Source organism: Ammospiza nelsoni, chromosome 1 (assembly GCF_027579445.1).
Source record: "Ammospiza nelsoni isolate bAmmNel1 chromosome 1, bAmmNel1.pri, whole genome shotgun sequence".
Classification (NCBI taxonomy): Eukaryota; Metazoa; Chordata; class Aves; order Passeriformes; family Passerellidae; genus Ammospiza; species Ammospiza nelsoni.
The window spans coordinates 120,537,636-120,551,535 of record NC_080633.1 but is presented as its reverse complement, the minus strand read 5'-3'; the positions used below and the strand labels follow the sequence as shown (position 1 = coordinate 120,551,535).

The window sequence follows — 13,900 nt, the reverse complement described above, 5'->3', positions numbered from 1 at the left end:
AGAACCGTGGAATTTCCTTTCACTTTCCTCACACTGTGAAACTCTGACAAAGATGGCTCAGATGTGGACTGAGTTCCAGAAAACATGCATTCCACTGTAGATATTCAAGAATTGGATGAATGGTGCAAGTGGTCACATCACTTGCATAATGGATGAGTCAACAATTGATCTTCTCTTACATGCCAAACAAAGTTCTTAATAAAAAAAGTGGTTCAGATATTTTTTCTTATACCTATAACAGGAGAAATTGAAGTGGTATTTCCCAGAATACTACCAGAGGTTAGTAGTGTTCCTAATTAAATGCCTGGGATTGAATGAATTGAATGTTCAGTGCTATTCACAAAGTAGCTAAGCTCAGAGAGCAGGAGGCTTTTTAAGGGGGCAGGTATGAACGAACTCAGGTGGAGATCAGGCTAAAATTAACACCAAATAAACTAGTGTGGCTTTGGACTTCCTATATTTTAAGTTGATAAATTCAGCTCTATTGGTTAACTCATCATCTGGCTACAAACAGAATTTTAAAATAACTTCATAAGGAGAATACATGCATCAATAGGATATATGCATATTGGACTAAAATGAGATTGTTATAATTGTCAGTTCTAAAGTTACAGAGACATATAAGAAGCACCATTATGGAGAATCAACAATAAATGATGGGAAGAAGTTCCAGCCACATGAAGATGAGGAAAGGCAGCATAGCTGTAAAGCAGCAAGATATTCAGGGGAAATAATAGTGCTAATGTCAATGATAATAAGGGTTCCAGACTGTGGGATGCTGTTGTTTGAAATTTATCTATTTTAGGACTCAAAAAGTTCACTCAAAGTCTTCCCAAACTTCTGTAGAAGGCAATAAAAATCCATACTGAAAATGAAACTTAAAGTAAAAATCTTGTGTAGTTTTAGTTTGTATGTTTTAAGTAGTAGTCCTCAACACTGTTCAGTTGGACTGCACAGCAAACCTGAATTTGAGATACTCTTTGAAGAAGATCTTATATGACAGACCTGGCCAAAACCAGGAAGAGCATCTTCTCATGTGAATGTATTTTGGAGAAATATTTCTCCTGCAGTTCACTGTGTCTGGAAGATCTATTTAAAAGTGAGCTAAGAACAACTGCATGTATCATAAGCAAACCATAAGCTGGAGTGAATTGCTTTAGTATACCGCTTTTTATAAATACCCAGTTTACTCAGAAACTGAGAAGTCAGGATGAAAATCAAGAATAAAATTTAATTCAAAGTAAGATAATGAAAACAACAAGTTGAGGGCAAGTGTTTCAAGCAAGATAAGCAACAGTCACTAAACGAAGGACACTGAATTGGCGGTAGCAATGGATCTCCTCAAGACAGGACTGACAGAAGGACCTAGGTGGGCTGGAACAATGAGCCATCAGGATCCTGACGGAATTCAGCAAGGACAGACGTGAAGTCCATCTGCTCAGAGCTCATTAAATGGCACCTATGCTCAATTTTTTTGGGCCTACAGTACAAAACCAGCTGTGATGAACCGGAGCAAGATCAGTGCAGGGCTATCGAGATGTTTTAGGGATGGAGCATTTGCCCTGCAGGGAGAACCTGGCGTTGTTCCTCCTGGAGATTAGCTGGACATGGGAGGGATTCAGAGCAGCTGCCCAGCGCCTGTAATTAGTTATAAGGAGAGAGAGCAAGGCTCTGTCAGGAGTCAGCAGTGCATGGCAGGAAGACAAGAGATAAGGGGCATAAGCTGAAACAAAAGAAAGACTGGATATAAATCAAAGCAAGCTTCTTCCCTGAAACAAAGCCAAATAGCAGAACAAGTTGCCCAAGACACTGTGCACTGTGCACTTAATATCTTCTGGGGATTTTCAAGTTGCAACTGGATAAAGTCCTGAGCCACAGGATCTGATCTCATAGCCTAGCTTTAGCACCACCTGAGACCTGCCAAGGTCCTTTCCAACCGGACTCTTCCAGTGTTCATTCTGCAAGTATATGAAATGTTTAATATATTTGTGAAGGGCTTGGTTGAGAGTGTCCTCACAGGAAAGGTTGAGTTTCCTTATTCTTGACAGAGGGATAAAGAATTGACTTGACCATCCCCGTTTGGAATATATATGGATGAATGCAGTGCTAATCATACCACTGTGCTTTGTGAGGGCAAAATGTACATTGAGAACTAAACCAAAATGAAATTTTAGTGTGGAGATTGGCTTGTTCTTTTCCTGCACTACACAGTAGCTATCACTATCACTGCACATTACTGTGTGTCTCATAACAAAGCTCCATGGAAGGCAGGCAATTCGATGTGTCATAACAGACGGAGACATCCCAAACTTCAAAATTCTACAATGGTTACTACTGAGACTGAGGGCAGGAGAGCTTCAGACCAAGCTCTTCTCCTCTCAAGAGTGTGGTACCTGAAGAACATGACTGCCTTTCCAGCAAAAGCAGCAATGTCCTAAGGACAAAGTTTCTCTGAAACTTTTTCACAGGATGATTGAAAAAGTCTTTTGGAGTGAGCACACCAAGGACTGAGACCCCCTATCTAGCCAAAAGCATTCAGTCTCACTCTGTGTGTGTGGCAGTAGGCACAAAAGAGGCCCAGACAGAAATGGAAAACATAGCAATATTTCTAGATTTTTGCAGAAGCAATGCGCTCAATAAATTGCAAATGCAGCAACTCTGTTCATTTGTTCCTAATGACAACAAAGAAGATGCTTGGAAGGGAACCATTAACCAAACAGATTTTTTCCCAAGATTTGTTAATCTCTAGCAAGAGAACTGACAAAATCATCACTAGCAAAATAGAGCTGGAGACATGAAAGAAGAAGGCTTGACACTTCATCATCAATGCCACAAGCTATTAATTTCCCTCTGAAAATCCAGTGTAACAATTTTGATTCAGGAAAGATGAATGGCCATAGCAGGGAAAGTAAAGATGAACTGTGGAAAGTCTTTCTGGTTAAGCTGGAAAGGTTGCAGCCAAGATATTTTCTACTTAACATTCATCAAGGAAAAGGTCAAAAAAGGCCAATGTATTTAAGTAGGGCACAGGATGGAACAGTAAAAAACTTCCTATGAAAAAGATGAAGTGCACATTCTTTTGGTCTTCATTAAAACTATTCCACATCACTCCACACTTTCATTTAAAGCAGTTTCCTGACAGCATTGAAGACAAGATCTAAAAGCATCTTTTGTCAAAATATAAAAATTCAAATGGAAAACAATTTGTGTACTGTACACAAAATAGGGGAATGTATGAAGGATGCATAAGAAAGAGAAAGAGAAAAAATACCTTTACCTTAGGAAATTATAGAGGCAGAGGTATGCAAGGTAATCAACCACCCTGTGTACTTCCATGTACATGTACTCTAAGCTGAACAGTTACCAAGGCATATGTGGCTTTACCAAAGTGGAATTTTTATTTTTTTATATGAAGCTTCTAAGGAAAAAAGAATTTTCTTCAAGCACTACAAAAGAGATGGAAATTAATGTCTACAGGTATGTAATTTCCAAACTGCTTAGAAAACAAAATAGCTCTGCTTTGAGTCTCCCTCCTCATGTCCATAACAGCAACTATGGTTACTGGGCAATAGAATATAATATATGGTAAATGCCACACTCAGGATTTTTCCTGGAAGAACAGATGAGAACACCTTTGAGCAAACTGATATGTGAATGGATCAACAGATATCTGGAACAAACACAAAGAAATGCTGCTGGGAGAGAAAAATAATATATTTTCTTTCCATTCTCCACTCACCAAATCTGCCTTCCTTTGGGATATCTATCAGTCTGGTCTGCCTTCCTTTGGGATATCTATCAGTCACGATTCAGACTCCTACTCCATCTATTTTAGAAGCTCCCTAGTGTCTCAGTCTAATATGTGATGTCTCTTGCCCTATAGTGTCAGCATGGCACTTTCTTGCCCACCTCAATTTTCATCCTTCATTGTTCACTACCACTGTTCCTATTAACTGTATATGTTGGCAATTCATGATGAAGTGGGCAAAAAGCTTCTTCAAACAATAAGAGTGGCCCACACAGAGCTTTGAAGATAAGGAGTGAGACATGGACTCTTCATTTCATACCAGATGTGACTCAGCAAGGTGTCTGGAAGAGATGGGTGAGGCATTCTAGGAAACCTGCTCTACCTCCCCCTGTGTTAGGCTCTCATCCAAAATAACTGCAACACTTTCTTTAGAGATGAGTTGTTTGACAGTTGGGTATGACTTCAAAAACCAGACTCATAAATACATGCATTACTGAAATCAATTCTGAACTGAAAAGCCCAGCATATTCTTCTACTGTAGGCAGGGAAACAGCAACTCTGGCAGTCACTGGTGGCTGGAGACTAAAACAAAGCAGTGAATAGTTCAAATAGCCGCCAGATTCAACACCCTGGTACTCCACATGTCTGTGTCCCTCTTCCACTGCCATGGTAGCACTGGTGTCACAGTTCAGGCTTCAGTACTGAGCTGTGATACTGCAGCAAATGCAGAGTGGTTGAATTACTGCTGTTATCTGAATGGTCTGTGACTGAAGGGCAAATATTCTTGTGGGAAATGAAAATTTGCTCTGCACTGTATGTTGCCCTGGGCCTCCCAAGGTGTGTGCATGAGTAATCTCCATTGGAGGAGTGGAGCAGACAGGTCACAGCAGCAGCATCACTCACCTGAACTCGAGCTCTGATGCCCATATTGATGACCTCATTAAACTGTATGTAGGAAACAGCTTTATTCAAAGCAGCCTTGAACCAGCACCCAAAAGCAAGGTGATAGGCATATGAATGTCATTGCAGAACTCCCTCAACACAGGTTCAAGATCCTCAGGAAGTGATTCTCTCCAATAACTCTCTGGATTTCTTAGCAACAACTAAGGATTTTACACGGTATTTAAAAGTAGGAATACACAAAGTACACATGATATTCTCTCACTGCAAATGCTCTGCAGCTACCAGAAAGTGCAGTAAATCCTCTATCCTTAGATACAAGGTACACAGGGTGCTCAAAACACACAATATCAAGGTACAGTTCCTCAATGTCACTTGTCCAAGACAGCACATACATCAGCTATACTTAGCCATGTCCTTGTTTTATCTGGCTTTTGCAGAGCACATTGCATGTTGGCAACTATTATCCTCTCTAAAGGTTTCACAGGATTTGATAGATGTCCTCTTTGTGCTATAGATATCCATGGTACCCAAGACCAAAATAAATAGCTGTAACACAGACCTATTTCTTGAGACATGGTTATATTGCATATCAAACCCTTCACAAATTGATGATGTGCAAAACTGTGCAAAATTTATGGAGAGGAGATGTTTGCAGAGCAATTTATTGAAAGACAAAATGGGATGTGAGCTGCAAAGGATGGGGAAAATCTGAAAAAATGGTGTACTTCTTTCAATACGTCTCTGTAGCTGCACATTTCCTATGTTGAACTGCTATTCTTTTGAGGACTCTGGTGATCCCTGACTGTGCACACCTCAAAGTCTCTTCATTTTTCCCTTTCTCATTTCAGAGGATCTTTGCTTTAGAGGAATGCTCCATACCAAGCAGAAGGAAAACAAAACCCAAATTCAGTGGCCTTTTTCATTTAGGAGTTGAGTTGCAGAGCAGTAGAGCTCAGGAAGCCTGAATATTGGCAATGGATGGAAGTTTACAGTGGTATAAAAAATACCAACCTCCTACTGATACAGAGATAAAAGAAACTACTGGAATTCCTGACAGATACTTGTGTTCACTTCAGAACATTTTTATTGGTCTAACTGTGGTAGTTGTCTCCCTAAATCCTACCATCTCCTGGTGGCCAAGTAGACAGTGTTACAGTTTCAGTTCATAAATTGGCCCTAGATGTATAATAGATAACAACAAGGTAAGTTCACATGTGTTTTACTAAACACACATTCAAGATTTCAGATGTTATAGCTAAAATAAAATAGTGGGCAATGACATCAAAGGAACCCTTGCTCAATGTTTCTACAAAGGCTGGATTAATGCAGAATTATTTATTGTCACAAAGTTAGCAAAACTCAAGTATTATTCTAAAAGATATGATTCCTAGCATTTTTACAGTCCTTGGGGTGCAAAAAAAAGGTGACAGTTAAAAGGCATCCTGTGCTGTTTGTTTCAGGATGTTCAGTTTATTATTGCACCACTGTTCTCTAATTTGTGACTGGCATGCCCCTAGGCAGTCAAGTCACTGGGAAATAATCCTCAAAAGTTTTAGCATAGGTAGACCCAGAAACATGGGTCCTGAATCTCTTGCTTTTCTCTCTTTCTTCCATTCTTTGTCCATCATATTCCTCTAAGATCATCCATTATTCCTCATTGTGATTTTACTGCTTGTGGGCACCACCAGCACCATCACTGATTCCCCTAAGCTCTATCTACCCCACAGGCCTTTGAAACATTCTTTAAGTAACAACACTGAGTGATTTTTAAAACATTTGTGTGTAACCTATATAACTTACACATTTTTTGTCAGTATAACCCAGCAGTAGAACAGGTAACACTTTGGAGGAGTACAGTGTTCCATTTCTACAGTCAGTACCAAAACTACATTTAATCTGAGTATCCTAATCCCTTCCAGTGCATCATATCTCCAGGGTTCAAATGAAAGACCTGCTTCATGCATTCTTCTGTGGAATGTATAGGAGACACCTTAAAGAGTTGTGTAGGAATTACACCACAGCTGTTCAAATACAGTGTTTATCCATGCCATCGCTCATCTATGGGCTGGAAAAGAAACTCAAGATGATATCAAGTTCTTCCAGGTTAAGCTCCTCAAAAATCTTTACAAAGCAAGCCAGCTTCAACCCTACATATGGAAAGAGGCAGGTGCCTTTGAAGATTTACAAAAGGAAATCCTGCTTTCCTAACTGCAGTCCCTGGAGGTTTTCAGGAGGACTCTCTTCATTGATCAGAGACAGAGCATGCCTTTAGGTAGCTGCTGTGTAAGTATTTAAGACCCAAGGGGCACCTTGGCTATGCAGGCTGGATCCCACCCTCAGAATCTTATTCACCTTTTTAAAGCAGCAGCAGAGCAGGCACTTCTGTTTCTTTCCTCTTTTCTCTCCACACCACTTACTAGCTTCTCTCCAAATCCTAGTTCTTGGGTTAGAGAGTCAGAAGTGGTAAGGGAGGATTTTCTGTATTCTGAGTGACACTGCAGCGATTCTCTAAATAAAAAGGGATAGGCCTTCATTACATGTGCACATTTAGCCTCATGCTCATGGTGACACTGGCACAGTCTGTGCCAGATAACATCTGTTATCACACTTCTCCTGTGGACACACACAGTGCCCCAGTGTGTGGGTTGAGAAGGTGTCACCAGGTAGTTGAATATCTTACAGCTCACAGCCCCCTGAAGGGTTGGCCATGTTTCCCCTCCTCACCCCAAGCTAGCAGCTCCAACCACTTTCATGGTTCCATGTGGACCCTCTGTCCACTTGCTGAGATGAACCAACTCAGCAGGCAGCCAGCCAACAGAGCTTCCCACTGCCCTGATGAGTTCATTCCGCACTCCAGGAGGTGAGCCAAGAGCCAAACCTGGCACAAGGAAGGAGATGGGAACACACTGCTGCAGGCAGAGGATGGGAAGATCAAGGATGGGTTTCTCCAGGGCAGCAAGCTATTCTGCTGTCTGAGAGGAGAAAAGAAACCTCACCCTCTGTTGCAATAAAACCTCTTTAACAAAATGGGAGTTATCAGACGACCGATCAGAAATTTCAGGAGGAGCTGATTACAGTAAACCTCAGGAAAAAAAGTTGGGTTGTTTTAATTGCCAGGCACAACATGCACAAACCCACCTTGTTCACACAGCCTGCATGCATTTACATAGGCAGATTTGGGATTTCTGTTAGTTTCCTTCATGTTTCTAGAGCTGCATGCAAACCAGCTGTCTCAGCAACCAGGAGGATTAGGCTTAAAAAACCAGAAACCAGAGATCTGAACTTCTCACATTATATCTTGACTCTTACACTTGAAGCTTTACAAAGAAGGCTAAATATCTTCAGACTACTGATAAAAGTCAGGAGAGTTGGCAGTTTTGCAGACATTTACAGGCTTGGCAACACATTTTTCTGTATTTAAGTGAAAACAGACAAAACAGTGCACATGGTAGAATAACGAACATCTTGGCACATTGCAATCACAATACTGGAACAGACCACTATTCGGTTTTAATAGATGCTTTTGAGAAAAACAATCCCCTGTGTTCAGCTCCCTGTTACATTTATTCTCCAGAACCCTAGTGCCAAAAGCTTCCCCATCTTCTCTGTGGGCTTTCCAAACAGAGTTCACCTCCTGTGAAGCACCATAAAAATACAGCTGCTGTCAAGCAGCTCCTCTCCTTGCTAAGATGGGTTAGATTCACATCACAGAGAAATGGCAGCTTGCAGTGCCACAATTACATTCAAACCAGGATAGGATTTTTTTCGGAATACAGCATCACTGACTTTCTAGTCTTTTGCTTCTATATAGAAACTCCATGAAGTATTCTACAGATAGTCTAGCACTGATCTGCAGCCTGGAATTCTGAAGCACAGTACCACTTCTAGAAATATTGCAGTATATATTCCAGCAATACTACGAAATATGCAGATTTAAATACTATAATGCAAGTTAATATTTAATTGTAAGTCAATTTTTGCTACAAAAGAAATAATTATAAAAAAAAAAGGGAAATCATGATAAAATTTTGAGTGTAAAGGTCAACTATTATCAAAAAATGTTTCACTGTAACCAAACCACCAGTGGTGGTTATGACTGGGAAGGTTCAGAGCTCCAGGATTAATAGAGCACACACAGTAACTAAGGTTTACCAACCATTCCAGCAGACTCTGAAAGTGAGAACTACAGTTCCAGGAAAATCACTGACACTAAATCTCCTGTGTGCCTAAACCATAAGATGAAACAAGCATTAGTTTCCTCAGAAAATAAAATTCTTAGGACACATGAAATTAAAATGGAATTACTCTCACCAGTTAACAACTTTTGAGTATGAATAAGCAATGCTAAACAAAGATCTTGCAGGGGCCCTCAAAAGCAGTCTACTGACATGACTGAAATGTGCTAAAATAATTCAGCTAAGGAGAGTCTTGTTTGGTTAATAATTTAATAATTACTGTGCTGCATTCTGAGGTGATACTGCTTAGAACCTTGAGCCTTTCCACTTTACAGCTTCCTCTCCAAGCACATGACAGCACTGAACTTGCCCCTCTTGGTAGGAATAGCAATGGAATTACTGCACTCTGGTCACATGGAAACGATGAATTAACGCTGGAGCAAGGAAAGTGAAAGAGAAAAAAATCCGAGGGGGGCAGGAGAGAATATTACACTGCTGATCCAGAGTGATGGCTGAAGGCTTGTTAAAGGAGAAGCAGGGTGACTTGCTGCTGCTGCTAGGGCACAGCACAGGGGACTGTACCCCCTCCCACTCCCTTCCTCTGCTGCTTTCTGCACGTGTGGCTGCTCAGGGACAAGGGCTGCAGGTAACTGCGGTGCAGGGACAGCCACACCTCAATGGATTATTCACTATGCACATTCAGCCCCCCCACTTCACCTGCAGCCCACTTCATGCAGCTCTACCTGTGATGGAGGCATTGGGACAGGGTAGTATGAGGAAAATGACTGTGTCTTATGGGTGTCACAAAGCTCTCTTGAGAGCTGTGTTATTCAGTGCCTTCTGATTTAATATCCTCGAAATCCCCAAAGATGGCAGTTAAAATTTAAACAGGCATTCTGAAAAGACACTCTTGATCCCATTATCAGTGTCGTGGATGGGATTACAATGGGGGTGGTAATGGTGGAAATGTTTTAGGAGAGATCCAGTATCAACAGCAGGAGTGGCCACTAATTGGATTCTTTCTCTGTCACCGCAGAGTTGTCACGGGACCCTCGTTCTCTGTTGAACACTGCAGCTCTCAAGGGGCTCAGAAAGGAGCTTTCTCAATTGTTATCACATCAGTCTGCCTTCCCACTCAAACACAAATCCCCCAAAGCTCTTTCTAAAGCTAAGGAAATCATGGAACCCATGACTCCCATGACATCTGCAACAAGTGTCCTGCCTCATCAGTGTGAGAATGGGCCCTGACATCATTACACAAGGCTCAAACTCCTGATCCTGCATGAGCATTTGGTCATATATATACATATATATATATATATATATATATATATATATATATATATATATATATATATATATACAATCAAGTGTAGGGTATAAGTTAAACAAAGCTAGATAAAAAACCTGCAGACTGTCAAAATAGATAGTCTGCAATAAAGTGTTTCTAGCCAGAAAAGAATTTGCAAATGTTTTCTAATATTTTTTTTTCCTTAGCTGTCTAAATCTAATGTCCACTGAGTGTGATTTTTATAATGGCTTGCACACTTAGGAGCACTGTACCCAGCATCACAACATTTAAAATAAACTGGTTTTATCAGTTCCTGACTGAAATAAGAGAGGTTACAATAATTTTCACACTGTTACTTGCAATCTCTAGGATACTTTTGGATTTCTACATGCAATTTTTTTCCTAACAACATCTAATTTAGCCTACTTTTTGAAGGTGCATTTACATGCCATTTGGAAATTCACCAAGCGGTTTTTTTCAATGCAAATTACACCAATCATAATTATTTTTTTCCTCTGAAACAGAGACAAAAATCAATGAAAGGCCAAGGAGACATGCCAAGAAGCAGAAAATGAAGTTGCATATTGTGACATAATTAGCTCACCCACCTCAATTATAAAGTGCTAAGAAGAGGAAGCCCCTGACAAGCAATAAACTGACACATAATTAAGACAATTCAGGGCAGAACACATTCTGGCTGGAAAACATTTCCTTGTGCTCTACCTAACTGCTCAGAGCAGTGAGAAAAAAACCAAAACAGGGTGACACTTTGAAAACTCTGTGAAGACAATAAGTATCCCACCTAATTTTCACTAGCTGGGGGAAAAAGAAACACACCAGCTTTTGTGCAGAGCAGGTTGCCTCACATCACAAACAGAGTTGATAGTACAGACATGCCTGGTATGTTCAGCATTCCATATCAAGCGAAGATGAATTAGCCGCAACAAACATGTGTTACAGCTTTCATGCAGCAGTTTATGGATTTTTTTTTTTTGTACCTCTGGAATTTTTTACCTTGAGCGTATCATGGAACTTGTACTGTCTCAGATCTTTTCCTAAGATTATTCTTATCTCACTGTGAAGAACATCTTTGTGAGCTCTGAACACTTTTACAGCTGCTGGGATGCTAATGGGAACTTCATGTGTGTACCCAGCACAAGTGCTCTCAGGGAAAAAAAAGCCAATGTCAAAGGAAGGTATGTAGAAGTCACCATAAATATGTCTTTGAATGTTTACCATCTGGAACAGTAGATTACGTTTTGACAAGAAGCTGGACTGCCCCGTGGGCATTGTCTTTTAAACAGCCCCATCATTATGAAGGAAGGAAAAACATGATTTGCTGTTCCTAGTTTCTCAGCAAGATTTTCTGGCAGTGCTAGAGAAACTAGTTTGCTTTTTTTTCCCCTAGTAAAACAATAACAAGCTGGGCATGTGTAATTAGCTATGCACTTTCTTTAAAAATATGGTTTCTTGTAGATCATCTGATCTGTGATACCCACAAAGAGGGATAGGCTTCAGCTAGGCAGTGACAGCACCAGGCTCTGCAGCTCACAGTGCTGCACCTCAGCTTTGCTGAAGTCTGAACCTCTGTGTGCTGAAGCTGGCATACTGAGCTTCTCACAGGACACACTGGGAGAAAGAGGAGAAATCCAATATACAAGACTTGTACGTGGAGCTATAATGAGGTTTTCCTTTGGTTTTGTTTTTCATTTGAAGCTTGTAAAAGTTTCCATCACTTTTTACAATGAGAAAGTGTAGACTGAGAGAAAAAACCAAAATGGTCAAATTTATTCACATAAATCTTGGTCTGGTTGCATGGTGATTTTTGGGATTTAGCTAATTCTCTGTTTCAAATTGCTGTGGATGACTTCTGAGGACACATTCGCACTAAAGAGTGTGTTTGAAAATACAAGCTGAGAACAACCTATAAAGAGGCCAAATAGTCTGTTCAAGGAAAAAAGTTAACAAAAAAAGTTGGTTTGAGGCAAAAATATAGGTGCAACATGAAACATGGGGTTATGGGCATCGTTACACTGTTGAATACCAAAATCACAAAGCACCAGCTATAAATCCCCTTGCTCAGCCTACTAAACAGATCTTATTTCAGAACACATTAGATACAGTATTATATATAGAATATCTCACCTGTAAGTGGTGAGGACAGTGTTAGATTTCTTTCACAAGTAGGAGGCCAATAATTCATAAGCACCAGAGGTATGTGACAGTTACTGTGAAGAACTGTTAAGGTGCAAAAGAAGCAAATAATATTGTTACTCTGCACAGGAAAACAGCATATATATACAGCAAATTTTAAAGCAAACAACTCCAAACCAAATAAAAGGAAAAATAATCCATCCTCTAATTTCTCCATCTAGATAATTTAGAATAAAACAATGAAAACGTCTTTTCTGATAAGCTAACATACTGTAATTAGTGATAACATTTCTGATTTAGTTAATTTGCTGGGCTTCCCACGCTCCAGACATCAATGAACTTAATAGCGGAATTAAATGAAAATGATAGCAGAGTACTTCCATAACTAATTTCTAATTATATTTCTGCCCCCCTTCCTTCCTAAACATAAATTTTTGCCTACGTCTAATTAACACTTCAGATTGCTAGTTTAGAATCTATAAATATAGCGAGTCTTTAATGATCCATTATAGTGATGCTACTTAGTTTTCAATGACTTGTAAAACTTTCACAAACAGATCTGCAAATGAATTACATCCATCTGCTCTGCTGCAGCTGCAAGAGCAGTGTTACATTGTACCCTGCCTTTCCCTACTTCCCTGATTTTCTCTTAACTTTACACCATGTGTTAGCCAAACCATCTCGATGCCGACTGTCAGGAGCCCAGGCAGGTCTCTATAAAGGAGCTTTCAAACTTTACAGACATCTCTAACGCACTTTCAAAATATTCTGGTTTGCCTCCCAGCTGAGCCCCAGACAGGCTGCAGCATCCTGCTCCAAACCTGGGGGATACTCTGCCGCGGTGCCTTCTCCCGCCCGAGCACGCAGTTCCACGGCTCTGCCGGAGCTCGGGAGATGCAGACACAGCACCCACGGTGGCACCGCGGACGCAGCACCCACGGTGGCACCGCGGACGCAGCACCCACGGTGGCACCGCGGACACAGCACCCACGGTGGCACCCCCAGACACAGCACCCACGGTGGCACCCCCAGACACAGCACCCACGGTGGCACCGCGGACACAGCACCCACGGTGGCACCCCCAGACACAGCACCCACAGTGGCACCGCGGACACAGCACCCACCGTGGCACCCCCAGACACAGCACCCACGGTGGCACCCCCAGACACAGCGCCCACCGTGGCACCCCCAGACACAGCACCCACCGTGGCACCCCCAGACACAGCACCCACCGTGGCACCGCACACACAGCACCCACCGTGGCACCCCCAGACCCCGGGCGGGCACCCACACACACACATACACACACGCACACACACACTCTCACACTCTCACACTCACACACACACACACACACACTCTCACACTCACACACACACACACACACACACACACACTCTCACACACGTGTGCGCCCAGCGGAGAGCGCTGCCTGCGGGGGGAGCAGAGCCGGCTCCCGCAGCGCCGGGACACACCGCTCCCGGGGAGATTTTCCAATCTACACCTCCGAAAGCGTGACCTTAGCGGCGCTAAGAGTGTTAGCTCTATGAAGACAGCCAAGCATCAGGCTGTGCTCGCTGTTATCTGTCAGCCGTACAATAGCAGCATTGATAAGGCAGCAGCAACTGG

The 13,900-nt window shown here is 41.6% G+C and overlaps 1 protein-coding gene across 2 annotated transcripts in view; it reads right to left on the bottom strand.

Annotated features, from left to right (window-relative positions):
• Positions 1 to 13,900, bottom strand: part of SULF1 (sulfatase 1) — a 185,591-nt gene that overhangs the window by 109,024 nt on the left and 62,667 nt on the right. The window contains exon 2 of one of the 2 annotated variants that reach the window (XM_059479553.1): positions 12,263 to 12,355. The exons of the other annotated variant lie outside the window; for it this stretch is intronic. The gene's annotated coding sequence lies outside the window, so the exon portion shown is untranslated. The remainder of the gene's footprint in view (positions 1 to 12,262; positions 12,356 to 13,900) is intronic. 2 annotated transcript variants of the gene reach the window in all.